This window comes from Miniopterus natalensis, chromosome 19 (assembly GCF_054644295.1).
Source record: "Miniopterus natalensis isolate mMinNat1 chromosome 19, mMinNat1.hap1, whole genome shotgun sequence".
Taxonomy (NCBI): domain Eukaryota; kingdom Metazoa; phylum Chordata; class Mammalia; order Chiroptera; family Miniopteridae; genus Miniopterus; species Miniopterus natalensis.
In genome coordinates, this window is record NC_142099.1 from 11,405,026 (window position 1) to 11,422,681 (window position 17,656).

General features: G+C 44.3%; 1 protein-coding gene across 1 annotated transcript in view; it reads right to left on the reverse strand.

The window, feature by feature from the left end:
- The window catches only part of CGN (cingulin), a 38,389-nt gene extending 23,203 nt beyond the window's left edge, over nucleotides 1-15,186 (reverse strand). Inside the window, exon 1 of the mRNA XM_016217621.2 lies at nucleotides 14,857-15,186. The gene's annotated coding sequence lies outside the window, so the exon portion shown is untranslated. The remainder of the gene's footprint in view (nucleotides 1-14,856) is intronic.
- Nucleotides 15,187-17,656: the final 2,470 nt, after the last annotated feature.

Consider the following 17,656-nt stretch of genomic DNA (forward strand, 5'->3'; position numbering starts at 1 on the left):
TCCCAGGAGTCCTCTGAGTCACCATGCGGTCACCTGTTCCTCAAGGAAGCACTCAGTCTCAAAAGGACACTGTTAGATGGGCCAGGTACAGACACTCCAGGTACAGAGACTCACCAGGGCAGGAAGCCCCAGATGCCCAGCAAGGGGCGAAACTGGGAAAACAAGAACGGTTTCCCCAGGGTATTCAACCCTCCCCTAGCATATCTACTGGTCATGCAGATTAGACCCCCTGAGTATTCCTCCCTAAAGATAACATGTAGGCCTCAGTTGTATTTCAGCTCCAGGCCCAGATAAGCAGCAAAGCCAGACAAGTGGCTCCATGGCTGCCTCAGGACCAGATACATTTACTAATGACCTCCTGTCCTGGCACCAACCCAATCAGTGGAGACCATGACCCCCCAAAAAAGCACATCTGGAAAGCTGATGAATATTCTATTAAGACACTCCCCTGAGACCGCCCCTAAGATTCCCACCTGCAAGAAAGAAAGAAATTGCTCTGGACAAAAGACCCAGCTCGCTCTCCCCACCAGGGAAGCACACCAGCTCCATCTCCATCCCTCTGAGGGGAACCCCAGGAGACTTGCAACTAAGGGAGCAATGGGCAGCGGCAGCTTGTCCTGGGCTTACCCCCTGGACCTGTCTCCAAGGTCCCCAAACCTGTCCCCTTCTCTCTGACTTCTCAGTGAGCCAAAGCAGCCCAGCCTAAACTCTCCTGCTGCTGCTTCTATGCTCTTTCTTGTTTCACTAGACCGGGAGCTGAAATATGACTGAAGCCTAGATGTTATCTTTAGGGAGGAAAAGGTCAGGGGGTCTAAACCACATAACTAGCGATATGCTAGGGGAGGACAGGTTACCCTGGGGGCAAGGTTCTAGTTTCCCCAGTTTTACCCCTTGCTAGACATGCGGGGCTTTCTACCCTGGTGAGTTTCTCTGTACCTGGCCCATCGTCCTTCCTCTACTCATGTCTGTCTAACTGCCTATAACAAAAGGACTGGAGACAGAAGGGTATGGGGAGGGCTTAGAAAATGAAGACTATAATAAATTAACTTTGGAACTTGCCATTTTGGAGAAGGAGGTGGAACACACACACACACACAAGTCTAGCAAACAACTGGAAATGAAGCTTAAAAGAGATTTTAGAGGTGGAGACAAATCTAAGAGTTATCCTCATAAATGTGAAAGTTTTCAAAGAGGACCAAACCCTGAAATATGGGACAGATGGGGGGGGGGGGAGTAATGAAGCATTCAGAGAGATAGGTGAAAGAGTCCATGAAAGATAAGTGTTCCAGCAGAAGACACTGAGACACTGGAGTTTGGCATTTGGAAGTTATGGCTGATCCTCCAGATGTCAGTTTCAGCAGAGCGGTAGTTCCTCTGCTCAGACTGCAATAACAGAAGTATATCAAGAAAAGAAGAGAAAGGGTGCCTTGACTTAAAGAAAAACAGAGTGAAAGGAAGGGGAAGTTTTATGTTTGTTTTGTTTTTAGGAAGGAGAGCCTTGGTTATATTTTGAGAATAAGCCAGAAGAGTGATCGAGTCAAGAAATAGGGAGGGAGGGAGAACAGTGAAAGCCTGGACCTACAGGAAAAGGTCAAGTCTTTGTTCTAGAACTTAAATTGGAAGGCCAGGCGTGAAAGAGTAATGAGTTCAGGAAGCCAAGCCAGATAAATTTTGTTCACTGGATTGCTGGATCTGCCAAGGATAAATGACTCTGAGGGCTGAAGACTTTGTTAACAAGTTTTGGAACTGGTGGAGCCACCTGCAAGAAGGATATGCTAAGTGCCCAATAAATGGCAAAAATGAAATGCTACCAGAGAACCTGCCTTTCGACAGAATAGGGTGGTATCTAATCTGGGCCTTGAAAAACCAGGTAGTTGAAAGCAAAGGAGGAATAAAGTCCAGAAAACATGCGAAGGTTCTTGGGACAGGAAAGTATAATGTCTGTTGTGGGAACTGGAAGGAACACCTATAGCCTGAGCAAAGAGACAGGGAGTGGTGGAAAATAGGACAGGAAAGGTAGACTCCGGGATAGATTGTGCAAGGCCTTGAATATCAGGATAAGGAATGTGGGCTTTTCTGGTAGGTAATGGAGAGCCATTGAAAGTTTTTGAGCAAGAAGGTTCATCTAGGTCAATATGATAAATGCAATAGCAAGGTGAGCTGGTGGCAAAGGGAGAGAAAAGAAAGGGACCACTCACCCTGATGTCCTTTTAGCACATTACTCATCATTTCTTTCTTAAGCTTTGTTTACAAATACTTAGCTGTTCAATAGCAATAATAATATGTAATTATACTGTTGCTTGGGGCTTTTCCTGGTTGACTACAATTTCTATTATAGGTGTTACGCAAGATAATAGGAAATGGTCACTTTATAGACTCACTTGATGTACTTCATATACTCACTTGATCCTGGTTTCAGGATCCCCAAGAGTCTCCAAAAGACATTTTATTCTCTTTTTTTTTTTTAAATCCTCACCCAAGGATATTTTTCCCATTGCTTTCTTTAGAGAGAGTGGAAGGAAGAGATGGAGAGGGAAAGGGAGAGAGAGAGGAACATAAATGTGAGAGAGACACATTGATTGGTTGACTCCTGCATGCACCCCAAATTGAACCTGCAGCAGAGGTACATGCCCTTGACGGGGAATCGAACCCACAACCCTTTGGTGTGAGGGCCAACACTTTAACCACTGAGCCACACCGGCCAGGGCAATATTTTATTCTTTTTGACCCATGTCCTCCACTCTTTCCTCATTCTGACTAGGGAGACAGAGCCACAGAGATTCTGAGTGGACACCACTGATTCAGAACAGAGTCAGGAGTCAAGAGACCTATATTCTAATTTTATTTTGGGGAAAGCTGTAATGCTGACCAAGTGTCCCCAAATCCTTGGGATTCAGCTTCCTCTGAGAAATTAGGAAGTTGATCCCAGATTTCATAATTATATTGTTTCCTTTGGGCTTCTTGGGGGGAAAAAGTCATGTCCTATCTTCCAGCTCCTCCTTTTATCATTAACTGGGAACATGAGTAAGTGTAACCATATCTGGTACACAACTGGGTGATTGTTTAGGACAAAGAATCCCAAGTAACCTTTTTAGCCTAATCAGTCACTCTGACAAGGGAAAGCCTCATCATCCCAGCTGCCCCACCTCTAATGCTCTGAGCAACTGAATGCCAGTATGTTCAAAGTCTCCAGGAAACATTCAAAATAAGAGAATCATTTAAAAAGAAAAAAGAAAAAAAGAGCAAGGTGGCTACATAATTCCAATTCCAATGGATGTTACAAAAGGAACAGATTCCTTCCACACATTTTTTTTCCTGAGTTGTTAAAACGCCGTTCTAAGGAGAGAGCCAGCCTTCTCCCGCACACCCAAACAACAGCTGATGCCACCTCCCATCTCACTTTCCTTTCCTCAGCAGTGAAGGAGGCAGAAGTTTGGCAGCTTAAACGTATACACATGTTCCCAAAGCCCCACGTCCTCTCACAAGCCACTGTGGCAAAGAGTTTCAGCAGTCCCATCAATTGTCTGATTTTCTCAGGTTCTTTATCTGAATTTTTTTCAAAGTAATGTCTCAAATACAGAAGGAAGATGATATATGGGCCTAGCAATGGACTCAAAGACAAAATACCTGATATGGCAGCCGTGGAGATGAGCAGCTCAGATCTCCTTTAAGAAAGAGTCTGCCATTCAACTGCCAAAGTGCAGTTAGCGATCAGCCTCCAGCTACATCACCTCTGGGATCGATTACAGTGTCAGGGCTAAGGCCTCACTCTCCCTAAGTGGCCCCCTGTGACTAGGCACAGGGTGGGTATTAGGGCCTGGCAATTTCTGCCCACTGTTGGACTCCTCTACAGGATACTTTGCTCTGGAGCTTTCCATTGGGTTGACTGCAACTTGAAAGGATCTGCATCAAGGCTTGGTGTTCTCCTTGTCCAATTTGGCTCCCTACGTTCTTTCCTTTCAAAGGCACCAATCAAATCTGAAGGCTTTCCCTACCCACTCTTGCTTCCTTCCCCCTTGATCTTTCACAGGCATTACCACCCAATGAACCTCTTGCACTCTTAATTTCCTCTCAGCATCTCTTCCCAGATTACCTGGATGGACTCAGTTATTTCCAGGAGTGGTCTGAAAAAGCAGACAGTTTGGGATCTGTATTACTTACCACCTGGCTTGTAATAAGAACCTCTCCTGGGTAGTTACAGATAGTCTTTGGGACAAGACGGTGACCCGGTGGCTAAAACTTTCACTGATGGTGAAGTGGGACAATGTTCCTACCGTGCAACAATTCAGGCATATTGAGTAGGTGGAGGGGGAGCAGTGAATACCGGGTCAGTGGAAGTGACTGGCTGTTAAGTTGCTTTGAGCCCTGCCAAGAGATAATGAAAAGCTGAGAGCAGTTACCAAACATTGAAAATTAACTGTGAAGGCCAGAAAGCCTCTTTGATGAGTTACAAAGAGGCTCTTATCTACAGCAGTGGGAGAGCAAAAATAGCTGAAGACCAAACTCAGCACTTATGCGTTCTAGGAGGCAGACCTATAATCAAGGTCAAGGCCTTGGGTTTGGGAAACTCAGGAACCTGACACATGGAATGGAGATCTAGGTGGCATCCCCAAAGATTTTGGCTCCCTATACTCCTCTGTAACCTCAGAACTTAAGAGGGAGCCCACCTCTCCCTATTAAGAGCTAGCACTCCTTCCATATGGGAAGACACTGCAGGGGCCTCTGCCTGTCAGAATCTGCCTCCACCCCCTCTCCTGACTGCCAAGATCTTAGTGTTAAGTTATAGCAGAGTCCAAAGAAAATGTGCTGGTCCTGATGAGGGACCCAAAGTAGCTACAAGAACTAACCAACATATACTGGTAAGAGTTGCGAAGTATCTGTGGGATCGGATTTTGATGGTGCTTAATCAAGGGGCCGAAATAAAAAAGTGGGTAAGGGAGAATTTATTGACTGGGACTCACTTTCTTGGAACAGAATTTAACTTCCTGGTAAGAACCTGCCCCAATGGCTCCTAAAACATGGAGGAAATGATAACCTATACTGAGTGAAGTTCAGCGGCCTGAATTGCCACAGCAATTGGGGAAAGAAAGGATTCAATGGCTCAGTGACATGTGCAAGCTAAAGTCAATTATAAGAGGCCAGAAGCCCTATCAAAGGATTCTCCATAAAAGGACTAGAAGAACCCCATTTACCAAGGCCATGAGGAACGTGCTGGTGAGAGGAATGCCGATCTCACTGAGAAGCTTTCTTCTGCCGGCCAGAGCTAACAACAAGAGGAAATGCTGTCACACCCTGGCTCTCTTACAGCAACAGGGACATTGGGGGCCCAAAGCAATAGAGGCCAAGTGGCAGCACTTAACTGCCAGAAGCCTGGAGGTTACAATGATCATAATGACAGGCAAGGTCAGAGGGGCAGCCCAGGGAGCTTGACACAAAGAGCTGCATAGATGGCTAATAGAACATGGAATCCCTCAGGGCAAAATAGGTACTCAGTCAAAACAAGAGTATTGCTAAAACAAAACAAATAAACAACAACAAAAAACAGAGTATTGCTGAATATATGTAATCAAAAGAAAGCAAAGACAGATGAGCAGGAACCTAAGGATGGAGTCCTACTAAAAAATCATGACCCCTTATCATGAGTCCATCCCCCAACCTGAGTCAGTTTCTAGACCCAAACTTCATTGATTAAAGAGGTGGCCAGGTCTCCTAGACTGGCAACACCGTGAAAAGAATATACTGTAATGATTCCCTAATTCTTCCAAAAAGGGACTTTTAACTATTTACTCAGGAGACTGTAAATAGAGGAGAGAACACCCAGGCATTTTGAGGACTGTTGGACACAGAATCAGAGTTGACACTGATACCTGGAGACTCAAAGCATCATCCTCACACCTCTGTTGGAATGGGAGCTTCTGTGGGTAGGTAATAAATAGAGTCTCAAAGTCCAGCTTACAGTGGGTCCACCCCATCTAGTCAAAGGAAGTCTGGGCCGTTTGGACATCCTGCAGAACATCCCTTTGGTCCATCACACTGATGGCATCACGATGATCAATCAGGATTAGCAAGAGTTGTTAGCATATTACGAGCCTTGGTAAGACACACGTGCTCCAGAGAGTGGAAGATAGTCCCTACAAAGAAAGTTTCAGGGGCTTACCACATCAGTAAAGTTTAAGAGACATGATGAGACACCCCTTCCAAAGTAAAAGACAAATTGCTGCATCTTCCATCCTTACCACAAAAAAGGAATTACAGTACCCAGGAGGCCTCTTCAGTGTGTGAAGGCAATACTTTTCACACTAGGAACACCGCTCTGGCCCTTAAGAGAAGTGACACAAAAGACTGCCATCCCTGAGTGTGGCCTGGAGCAGGAAAGGAGTAGCACCACTGTCTTTGCCAGCTCATGCTACTGTGATAAAATACCACTGACTGGGTAGCTTTCAAACAACAAACATTTATTTCTCACAGTTCTGGAGGCTGGGAAGTCCAGGATCATGGTGCCTACAAATCTGAGGCATGGTGAGGGCTTCCTAGTTCCCCAATGGCTGTCTTTTTACTGTCCTCACATGGTCATGGTGAGGGCTTCCTAGTTCCCCAATGGCTGTCTTTTTACTGTCCTCACATGGCACAGGGAGGGAGGGATCGCTCTTGGGCTTCTTTCACAAGGACACTAACCTCATTCATGAGGACTCCACCCTCATGACCTAATCACCTCTTAAAAGCCCCACCTCCTACCATTATCACATCTGGCATTAGGATTTCAACATATAAATTTTGGAGGGACACAAACATTCATAGCACCAACTTACCATCATTCTCAATGACCCACTGGGGGACTTTATGCTTCCTCTTCCTGCAACTCTGGGCTCTGCAGGGTTAGAATCTCTAATCCTCAAAGGGGCATACTCTTTCCATAGGCTCACGTTACATACTATGGCAGTCAATTGAGCACTTTGGATTCCTTGTATACAGGGAGCAGCAGGCAAGAAGGGAAATTACCATGTTGTCAGGGGTAGTAGACCCTGATCAGAGAAACAGGACTGCTGTTACCCAGTTGGGGCAGGGAGGAATATGTGTAGTGATTCACCTGGGCACCTCTTGGTACTTCCTTGCCTGGTTGTGACCAAGAATGGTCAAGTGCAGCAACTCTGAAGCCTGAAGGCAATTACTGGCACCCTTGGCTGTTTCCCCTAGAATCCTTTGGAGATTTTTGGTAAATTTGGGGCTTGCTAGTCCAGGAAGTGAGTTGACTCTTACCCTCCCCACTTATGAATGAGCTCTATTAAGCAGACCAGTTCCAACTCACACAGGAAATATTGATTTGTTACCACCACCCCAGCGATTAATTTAGTCTCTTGTCTTTCTGAATTTCAAGTCAAGGTCAAGAACCAACTTTGTCTCTTTAGGGTTAAGAACAGCACCAGGCACTCTTTCATGTATATTGTCTGGCATAAAAGCCCTTAAGACTGCAATACAATGGCAGAGACCAAATTGGGAGTGATTTAAATCCTTCACCATTAAATTTAAATTCTTTGGAATAATTCCCAAAATCTCTTTAGAAAAGTCCAAAGTAGACTGGCCTCAGCAAGATTTGTTGCTGAGTCCTGGGGGCAGGGAAACCAGGGCCTGGATCCATCCATTTGGTGAGTTGGACTGGTATCTCTCAAGTTTTGTAGCACATTAAAAAGACAAAGAACTGGGATCCTAGGACCAGCAGAATAGCAGAGCAAACTGGCTTCCCTAGAGGAAAGGCATGTTTCTCTCCAGGCTGTGGGAAGGACAGGGAGAGAGTTAGCCAGCTAAATAAGGAATTACAGTACATTAAATCTACAAAAAGAAAACAACTGCTCTTCAGTTCTCCTGCAGGAGAGGGTGTGGCTAATTTACCCTTGTGTGTGCCTGCAAATCCTACAATGAAACTCTTGTATTTTGTCTCCCAGGGTTGTCTTTTGTTTTCCCTAAAATAATTCTTTTATTTCAAAATGACTTTCTCTTTGATTGTAAAGATAAATTAGGACAATTTACATATGCAAGTAGGCACATATAAATTAAATATCCAAATTATGAGATTATAATATTTTACATATAAGATCCTTTTTTTCCTTTTTCTTAATAGATTTATTGAGGTATAATTGACATACAGTAAACTGCACAAATGTAAATATACAATTTGACAGTTTTGATATACATATATGTCCATGAAATACCACAATCAAGATAGTGAACAAACCTCTGGCCGGTGTGGCTCAGTCGTTAGAGCATCGGCTTTTGGACCCAAGGGTCTCAGGTACGATTCCCTTGTCAAGGGCAGGTACCTGGGTTTTGATGTGTCTCTTTCACATCAATGTTTCTCTCTCTCTCTCCATCTCCCTCCCTCCCTTCCACTCTCTCTAAAAATCTATGGAAAAACATATCCTCCAGTGAGGATTAAAAAAAAAGAGAGAGTGACCATAGCGATCCACCAGAAATTGGGGGTAGGGGCGGGGGAGGGTGGATGTGTTCTCCCTGGGTTTTAACCTCTTGTTATCATCTCACAAATTTGTACTCTGAGTAATGAGACAAGATGAATCATTCATAAAAAATTTTTGTACAAAAGTGGGAAGAAAGACAAACAACTTCCCACCCATTTGGCAGGTAATCAGTAGTTCATTAACCTAAACCATGTCACTGCACCCTCCAGTTCCCCTTCTTCATTGTGCACAAGACTCAGCTGGCATGCACAGGGCTGGGAAGGTGCCCAGCTGGTGTCTCAGGCCAGCTCCTGGCTGCCCTGTGCGGGGGCAGGAGAGGATCTGGGCCCTCAGCTCCCTGGCAGGCCTGCCTTCCTGCAGTTCATTCTCATGGGTGCTCTTTCAGCCTAGGGCTTCAGGCAAGAGTTCCTTCTCCACCTCTAGTGCCTCAGTCTCCCTGTGGTCTGAGAGAAGGAGATGGTTATTTACCCTTCAGTCTAAAGCCTGCCTCTCCTCCTAGTGTCTAGACTTAATAATTCCTGCTCTTCTCCACTATTCAGCAATGTTTTTTATAGTCCTACCAGGTGACAGGCACTGTTCTAGGCTCCTGAAATACAGCAGAAGTCAAAACAGACAGAAATCCCTGCCTTCTCGAGCTTCCATCTTGGGGAAGCGGGGAAACTAAAAGCTAGACCCTAACTTCCACCAGCCTCCCTTTCTTCTCTGTCGTGGCCTTCAGTAAGTCGCGCTCTGACTTGCTTTCCTCCTGCCCTCAGAGATGCCCAGGAGAACCTCATCTTCATCGTAGCCGCTCTCCTATTTCTTTCCTTTCTACTTGCCATTGACTGAGTCAAGCAGTCTATGCGCCACGGTTTCAAGTCCTCTTGTCCCTCCTCTGCAGTAGAGCTCAGAAACTGAAGCACTTTTCCAGCCCTCCCTCTACTGAATGTCCCTTGTTTTCCTCTGCACCCTAGTTTTTCACCCTCTTTCCTCCTTGGGTTTCCACACCACGGCTTTGTCTGTGATCTTCTACAGCTCTGGGCCCTCCCTGTCTCCTCTGTGGGCATTTCTTCCCCTGTCACTCTAGCCCGTTTGACTTAGTGGTTAGAGGATCAGCCCATGGACTGAACGGTTCCAGGTTCGATTCTAGCCAACAGCACATGCCTAGGTTGCAGGCTCGATCCCCCGCCCCAGCTGGGGCGCATGTGGGAAGCAGCCAATCGATGTGTCTCTCTCACATCGATGTTTCTCTCTCTCTCTCCCTTCCACTCTCTCTGAAAAGCAATGGAAAAAATGTCCCCCCTCGAGTGAGGATTAAAAAAAAAAAAAATTGGATAAATGGATGTCAACAGGCAATGCACAGAAAGAGAAAAATAAAAATGACTAATAAATAGGAAAAAATGTTCAACTTTACACATGATTAAATAAATGAAGATTAAAACAACTACAGGATGCCATTTTTTTTGTCCGGGCTGGGGATCAAACTTGCAACCCAGGAACATGCCCTTGACTGGGAACCAAATCCGTGACCTTCCGGTGCGAAGGCCAACACGCTAACTACAGAGCCATGCCAGCCAGGACCGCCCTGCCTTCATGTTTCGATTCTCATACGGTAAACAAGTGTCCTATTTGTGATCTAGTCAGTGCCAAATTTTTTGCATTTTGTGCGCTTTTTGTCGGTGTTTTTGCTGTTTAAAAGAGCCCCCAAATTAGTGCTGAAGTGCTGTCTAGTGTTCCTAAGTGCAAGAAGGCTGTGATGTGCATTAAGGAGAAAACACATGATAAGACAGGTTTCCTTCAAGCATGAGTCATAGTGCTGTTGATTACGAGTTCCATGTTAATGAATCAACACTGTATATTAGATAATGTGTCTTTTAAAAGAAACACACACAAAACAAGGTCATGTATTGATCTGTTGAAAATGTTAGGATCAGAGGCTTTCAAGAACCTCACTCTGTATTTCCCCCTGGAGCAATGGTTCAGTATTTGCTAATTCAGTGTTCGAGGCAACCTTATAGAACATAACTTCGGCAAAAAACAGTAAACCGTATGTACATAGATACTAAACGTTTGTTTGAAATACACACAAAACCTTTAAGAGTGGTTACCTTTGTAGAGCCAGGCTGGGGGTAGGTAAGAGAAGGGAGATTTGTTTTTCATATTTTCCCTTTACATACTATTCATTTTTTGAAAACTCTAAGCATATCTTATTTTCATCTTCTGAGAATAAATTTAAAACCACGTATCTCTCAAATTCCCCTCATCTCCTCCATGTCTAATGCAACATTAAATTAGGTCCTTACTACCTTGAGCCTGAATTATTGTAACTACCTCCTGCCCTTTCTTCTTCTAATTTTGTCTCTTTTCCAATCTTTCCAAAAAACCACTGCCAGACAAATCTTCCTAAAACACCACTTTCATCATGTCATTTCCCTCTGAAAAGTCTCAACAATTCTCCACAGCCTATTATAGAAAATCTTGCCTTCAGAGTCTTATATAATCAGGTTTCAACCTGATCTCTCCCTGTCCCCCAATTCCAACTCGACTCTCTGGCCGTCTCTTCTCACTCCCCACCTCATCTGCTCCTGTACCATGCCAGTTTCTGCCTCCATACCTTTGCCTGTTGATCTCCAGATCTGGGCCACACTTCTACAAAATCCTGCCCACTATTTAATTTCACTACCAGTGAAACTCTTCTTAATTTCTTTTTTTCCTGTAATTTTTTCCTATTTCTGATTTCTTACGGAGCTAAACCACACAATGAGTGTTTCACTTATATGTTATCTATGATGCTCTAATTGTATAATGTATTTATTTAAACAAACACTTGAGCACTTACTACATGCCAGACACTATCCTAATTACTTTACAAATATTACCTTATTTAATCTTCACGATGACCTTATGAGGTAGGTAGTATTATTACCTCTATTTTAAGTGTAGAAACTGAAGCACAGAGAAAGTTAATAAATTGCCCAAGGTCACATAGCAGAGCCAGAATGCACACCCAGACAGCCTGACTCTAGAGTCATGCTCTTTTTTTTTTTTTAACATATCTTTATTGATCGCAGAGAGAGGAAGGGAGAGAGATAGAAACATCAGTGATGAGAGAGTCATCACTGATCGGCTGCCTCCCACAGGCCCCCAACTGGTGACGGAGCCCGCAACCCAGGCACGTGCCCTGACCAGGAATTGAACCGTGATCTGGATCCTAAATCGATGCTCAACCATTGAGCCACGCCCGGCTGGGCCATGCTCTTAACTATATAAATTCTCTCAGCTGATTGCTCAAATGAATGAATTATATGACAAGTTCCTTTAGGGAGAGGACTTTATCTCCCATTTCTTGTCTTGAAAGCCCCTTATCATGCTTACGAAAGTCTTATCAACTGCTTTTCTGGGCCTCATTTTTATGGGAGTCTGACACTCCTAGCTCTGGGAATGTCCTTGAGCCTGGGAAGGTAAGCATTGACCTAAGCACGTTTCCCTTGACCTTGTGAGCTGCCTCCCTCCTCCTTAAATACCCCATCTTTCTCCCATAGATGGGTGAGCCAAGCCCTTTGCTGACTTTAGCCCTCCCTTCTGGCTTCTCCTCACTCTTTGCCAAGAGCTCACTGTGAGTCTTGTGGTCACAAGAGGGCAAGATGGTATGACTGTCTAACCACTACGCTGTACAACTGAAACTAATACAAAATAATATTGAATATAAACTGTAATTGAAAAAATAAAAATTTTTAAAAATGGGGTGAGACGGATGTTGACTCCATTGGGAAGATTCTCTGAGTCATAAGAGAGCTAAAGACATGACTTCACTCAATTGGCCTCTCGGCCCTATAGCCCATCCACATTGGGTCCTTCCAGGGTACAGTGGGGATTCATATGGGTCTGGGTCTGAATCTTGGCTCTACCCATTTACTGTTCACCTTTAACAAGTTGCTGAAGCTTTCTGAGCTACAGTCAGGCCTCTGTATTTAATTATGCTATGGCTAACAGTGAGCACCTGCTATATGCGAAGCACAGTCCTAAGTCCTTTACATATATGAACTTGTCCAATCTTTAAACTCTATGAGGATGTGCTATTATGGTCTTCATTTTATTTATTTATTTTTTAGAATATGTCTTTTATTGATTTCAGAGAGAGGAAGGCAGAAGGGGAGAGAGAGATTGATAAGAGAGTCATTGATTGGCTGCCTCCTGCAAGCCCTCTACTGGGGATCGAGCCCACAACCTGGGCATGGGCCCTGACTGGGAATTGAACCAGCGACCTCCTGGATCATAGGTCGATGCTCAACCGCTGAGCCATGCCGGCCAGGCTAGATAGCTGTTCTTTAACAATTATGATTCTTATGAAAAAAGGGGTGTTCTACTATTTCTTTCGCAAGAGTAATTCTGTTCAGAAAGAGTTATCAGTAAGTCTTGGTAGCGAGAAGTTAAGAGCAAGTGTTAGAATGGTCCACACTCTGGATGTTTGTGGAGCAATGATCAATAGTGAAAAAATGTTTTGGGTTGTGGAGGTCCCTAAAACTAAAGTATTCCTGTAGTGGGTCTCACTATGCAAAATCTCATTTCGGGATAAAATTCCACTTGGAAAAAAGGCAAAGGGTTTTTTCTTAGATTCAAATATTAAAATGGTTTAGTAGAAAGATGTCCATGGAACTGCTTTGTATGTAGCATCTACCTAACAAATGTTTGCTGGTTCTTAATCCCAATGCCCAAGCCTTTCTACACAGAGGAAGTTTCAGGGATATGGAATATGGACATGGGTTATATTATGGACATAGTTCACTTTCAGCTCAATCACTCCAGAAACTGAGTGACATAGATATGGCTCCATAATTGAGGACCATCTTAAGGTGTGAGTTCTTAGCAACAACTAAAACATGAAACATAACACCCACACATCAAAATCTGTGAAGCTCTTCTGAAGTTGGGACTTAATTTTCACCAAATAGTTCAGCACCTTGCCAGTCTGTGCTTCTATTGAGCGCAGGTGCTTAAGGAAAAGGAAGTTTGACTCTTGTCATGGTCAGTTCCAGTTGAACATTTGCAGGTCTTTACACATATCAGCACTACTCTTGTTTTACTCCCTTGCAGCCTTACATGCACTGTGCTCAGCTGTCACATCACATCAATCAGAAAGAACAATTTTATGAGCCAGTAGGGGTCTGGTATGCTGTATCTCTCAGAACCCTTTTAATTAATTCACTAAAGTCTTTAGTCTAAGGAACCAGCTCAGTAAATCTCTTCAACAAGTTTCCACCATTTAGTAGCTGGCAGCATTAAAATAAACTAGGTCTTCATGTTCCGCTTTAGGTTTTTCCAAACATACTAAAAACCAAATATGGCTAAGGGCAGAAACACAAAGAAAATTCAGTCTTAATTCCTCCATCAAATCATATGACTTGGAGCTCTCTGCCCACACTCTCCTAATGAATGATGAAATGGAAGCTGGAGCCCACTAATCGTTTTGACATGAATAACTTGAATAATGTGTAGAAACCTTTTTTCCCCTGATCAGTGTCAAGTGAGTTTAGCTTTTGCATATTTAAACAAACTTCTCAAGTTCCATACTGACAAGAGGTTAAGCCCTAACAGTTAAATTAAGCACACTTTTCCCCCCCTGAAATATTAAGTGTCCACATTCCAAGGTCAAGAGAGCCTGCATCTGGTAAAAGGGCTGTAGGATAGACAACTCTACACTAAGTTTCACTGATGAAATGAAATTATGCCACAGGGTCCCCATTCTGATATTTTCTCTGTGTATAGTATGGGATGTGGCATGTTCATTCACTCAACTAATATTTATTGAGTGTCTGCCACGTGGAAAGCACTTTGGAGAATATCAAGATAAATAATACTAATAGCTATCATTTAATGAGTCCCTGTTGTATCCTAGAGCCTTTAAAATGTACAGCACTGCAAGGAGATTAACTCTGTTTCACTGAAGAATGTAACAGGTCCCTACAGGAGTTTACATTTCACGAAGACTTCTGGTATATAGCATGGTATAGACTGTATGTATATGAAATCCTAAATGCTGTTTCCAATTAGGTTGACAGGTATATCAGGTTGTTTATTCTGTAGTACCCAAAAGCATCCTAAACTAAGACCTCCCCAAATGTTTGTTGACAGTGCCGAGCAGGAGAGAGAGAGAGACAGGCTGCTTTCTCTCTACGCAAAGATCAGCATGGCAAAAGATATTTACCATGCATGTAGCAATAAAGCAAAAATCCCTAAATCCCTAAAAACTAGGTAAACGACCTACCGTTGAGATTAAAAAAATAATAATCTGAATGAAACCTGGACTGAGCTAGGTATAATCTTACCCACTTGAGGTAGAAACATGTATTAGAATGAAGTAACACAAAAACTCAAAGTCATCACCATGGCAATGTTCATCACTTACCTGGGTGATGTTTTGGGGAGTCGACCTCCACTTGGTAAACTTATCATCACACCAAACTCTTATTCTGAGTGCCAGGCGAGGGCAGAAGACAGAGCCTTGGAGCCTGATCTTTGGGCCTTTCAAGATGTAATTTACATATAAATTCATTTCAGGTGGAAAAAGTAGGTAACATTGTATTTTTTTAAATCGCATTTTAATTTTTCTCCAGGTCACCCCACTTTCCGCACTGTTAATATGGCTCCCAATAGATCAGGATGACAAAAGAAGTTCTCAATGAGGAAAGAGGGCTCTGGACTACCCAAGCCCACTCCAGGGTTCAGGAGACCTCGGCCCCATCCTCGACTCCCCGGCCGCCAGCGCCCCCTCCCGGGCGGCGGGCGCACAACAGAGGAGCGCCGGCCAACACGGCCCTTCCCAGGACTCCCGGGCTTTCTCCCCTCCCTTCCCCGCCCGCCCCGTCCCGCCCCCGCCGCCCCCGCCGCCCCCCCCCGCCTCCGCACCCACGCGCTGTCCTGCCCCGGGCGACAGCGGCCACCGCAGTCCCGGCCTGCACTGCCCACCCGCCCATACGTCAATCCCCCTCTTTTCGCCCCCCCCCGAAAAGTTTCTAGACAGTAGGGACTATTTTCTTCTAGTGTAACCTTCCACCAAACTGGAGGAAAAAGTTACCCGAGGCCGGAGGAGGGCCGGGCGCTGGGGGTACCCGGGGGAGCCGCGCTCGGGAAAGAGGGGTCTCTTCCATGAAAATGGTTAATCGGGTCCCCCCCAAACCCGAGTTTCTTGTTGTTGGGGCGTGATTGGAAAAGATGCACGGCGATGCTAAATATTTTAAGATGGAGATTTTAAAAAATTAATAGAAAAGGTTGCAGTAAGAAAATGGTTCTCGTCCTGCGAAATGGCTCGTCTATTGATTCTCGCGGTATCTGTCCCTCCTCCCGGGCTCCCCGGCTCCCCGGCTCCCCTGCTCCCCAAGCCTGGGCTCAGCTGCCGCGGAAACAGGGCCCCGGGAGTCACTCCTTAAATCCCGGAGACGAAAGTCAAACGTAGGAAGTAGCCTTTTGGGTAGTTGGCTGAATTCTGTCCCTATTTAGAAGAGGTACGCTAGCCTCAGAAATATTTAATAATTAGGAAAACCCACTGGACCTGCATTTTTCAAATTATGAGTGGCAAAATCAGCTTGACAAGGAGTGGGAGGGAGGGAGGAAGAAATGAAGGGAGCTGGAGTAAAAGGATAGAAAAATATTACATGGTAAAAAATATTCTTTCATGAATAGTCTCTCTTGAGTATACTCTGTGTGTCAGGAGAGAGTACTATGTGTGTTTGCATGTACCAAGTTGAGAAGTAGAATATCTTCCTTACTGTGGTTGCTGTAAAAAAAATGTTTGAAAACCACTACACTAGACATTGGAATTATTTTAAGATGCTTGATTGGGAAGGTTTGAAAAGTCATCTAATTTATTCCTCTATACTCTAGACTTCATCTTTCTTGCTTATCAGGTTTCCATCTCAACATCTGCTAGTAATGATTTGTGAATAATTTATCTCTTTTAAGCTATTATTTCAGTAAAGAAAGCTATAGCTTGGAGTATGACGGCAAATCTGCCCAACTCCCCTTTTTTCAATGGCTCTTCTACCCCGTGTCCCTGGGGCCATGAACATATTCCAAATATGTTCCAACCTGCTGTCTCCAGTGGGTTGCTGAAATATCATGTAATCAAGTATTCCCTTGGATCTGTTTTCTTTACTGAAATAATAGCTTTGAAGAGATAAATTATTCACAGATCATTACTAGCAGATGTTGAGATGGGAAGATGATAAGCAAGAAAGATAAAGTGTAGAGTATAGAGGAATAAATTAGATTAACAATGCAGAGGTTAGGAGCACCGACCCCCTGCAGTGGAAAACTCATGCTTGCCTTTTGACATCCCTGTCGTCCTTCAGGACCCTGGGAGATTGGTTCCAGGAATCCTGTGGATACCAAAATCTGCATATGCTAAAGTCCCTTTTATAAAATGGCATAGATGAATGCATACAGTTAAAACCCTAACCTCAAAAATACTGTTTTGGATCCGTAGTTGGTTGATTCTACCAATGAGAAACCTTTAAATACCAAGGGCCAACTGTACATTTCTTTTTTTATATATGTTTTTATTTCATTCAGAGAGAGGGAGGGAGAGGGAGAGAAACATCAATGATGAGTCATTGATCTGCTGCCTCCTGCACCCCCCCTGTTGGGGATCGAAGCGTGACCTCCTGGTTCCTAGGTCGATGCTCAACCACTGAGCCACATCGGCTGGGCTCGCTATTTCACTTTTTAAATTAGCATATATTTCAAAGTTTTTTTAATGCACAATTGAATTTGACTTTGTCCCTTCTCTGTCAGCAGTCAGGGAAGCTCTCTTTCATGCTAACCAGGGCTGCAGTCTGCGACTGAATTTTCTACCTGTGTTCTCCCTGTGCTACCGTTACCCACACTCACTTCATTCTTTCGATTTTTATTAGTTCAGCATCCAGATCAGATGGGGAAATATTCCTCCAGCAAGCTGGTCAGCCAGACATTCAGCCACTGTGGCCCTCACTGACAGCACCCGGGGAAAGCCAGACCTCAAGGCCCCCTGCCTGACTAAAGTTTGCTTGTGCTTTTACCTGATGTGCTATGCCAGAGGTGCATACAGAATGTCCTGTGCCTACTCACAAGGGCCCAAATGGAAATAGGTCCCCACTAGTCCCTCCAGTTATCTGATGCCCCTGGTCACCTCTAGACAGAAGCCTGGAGAGGAGAAATCAGGACACACATCT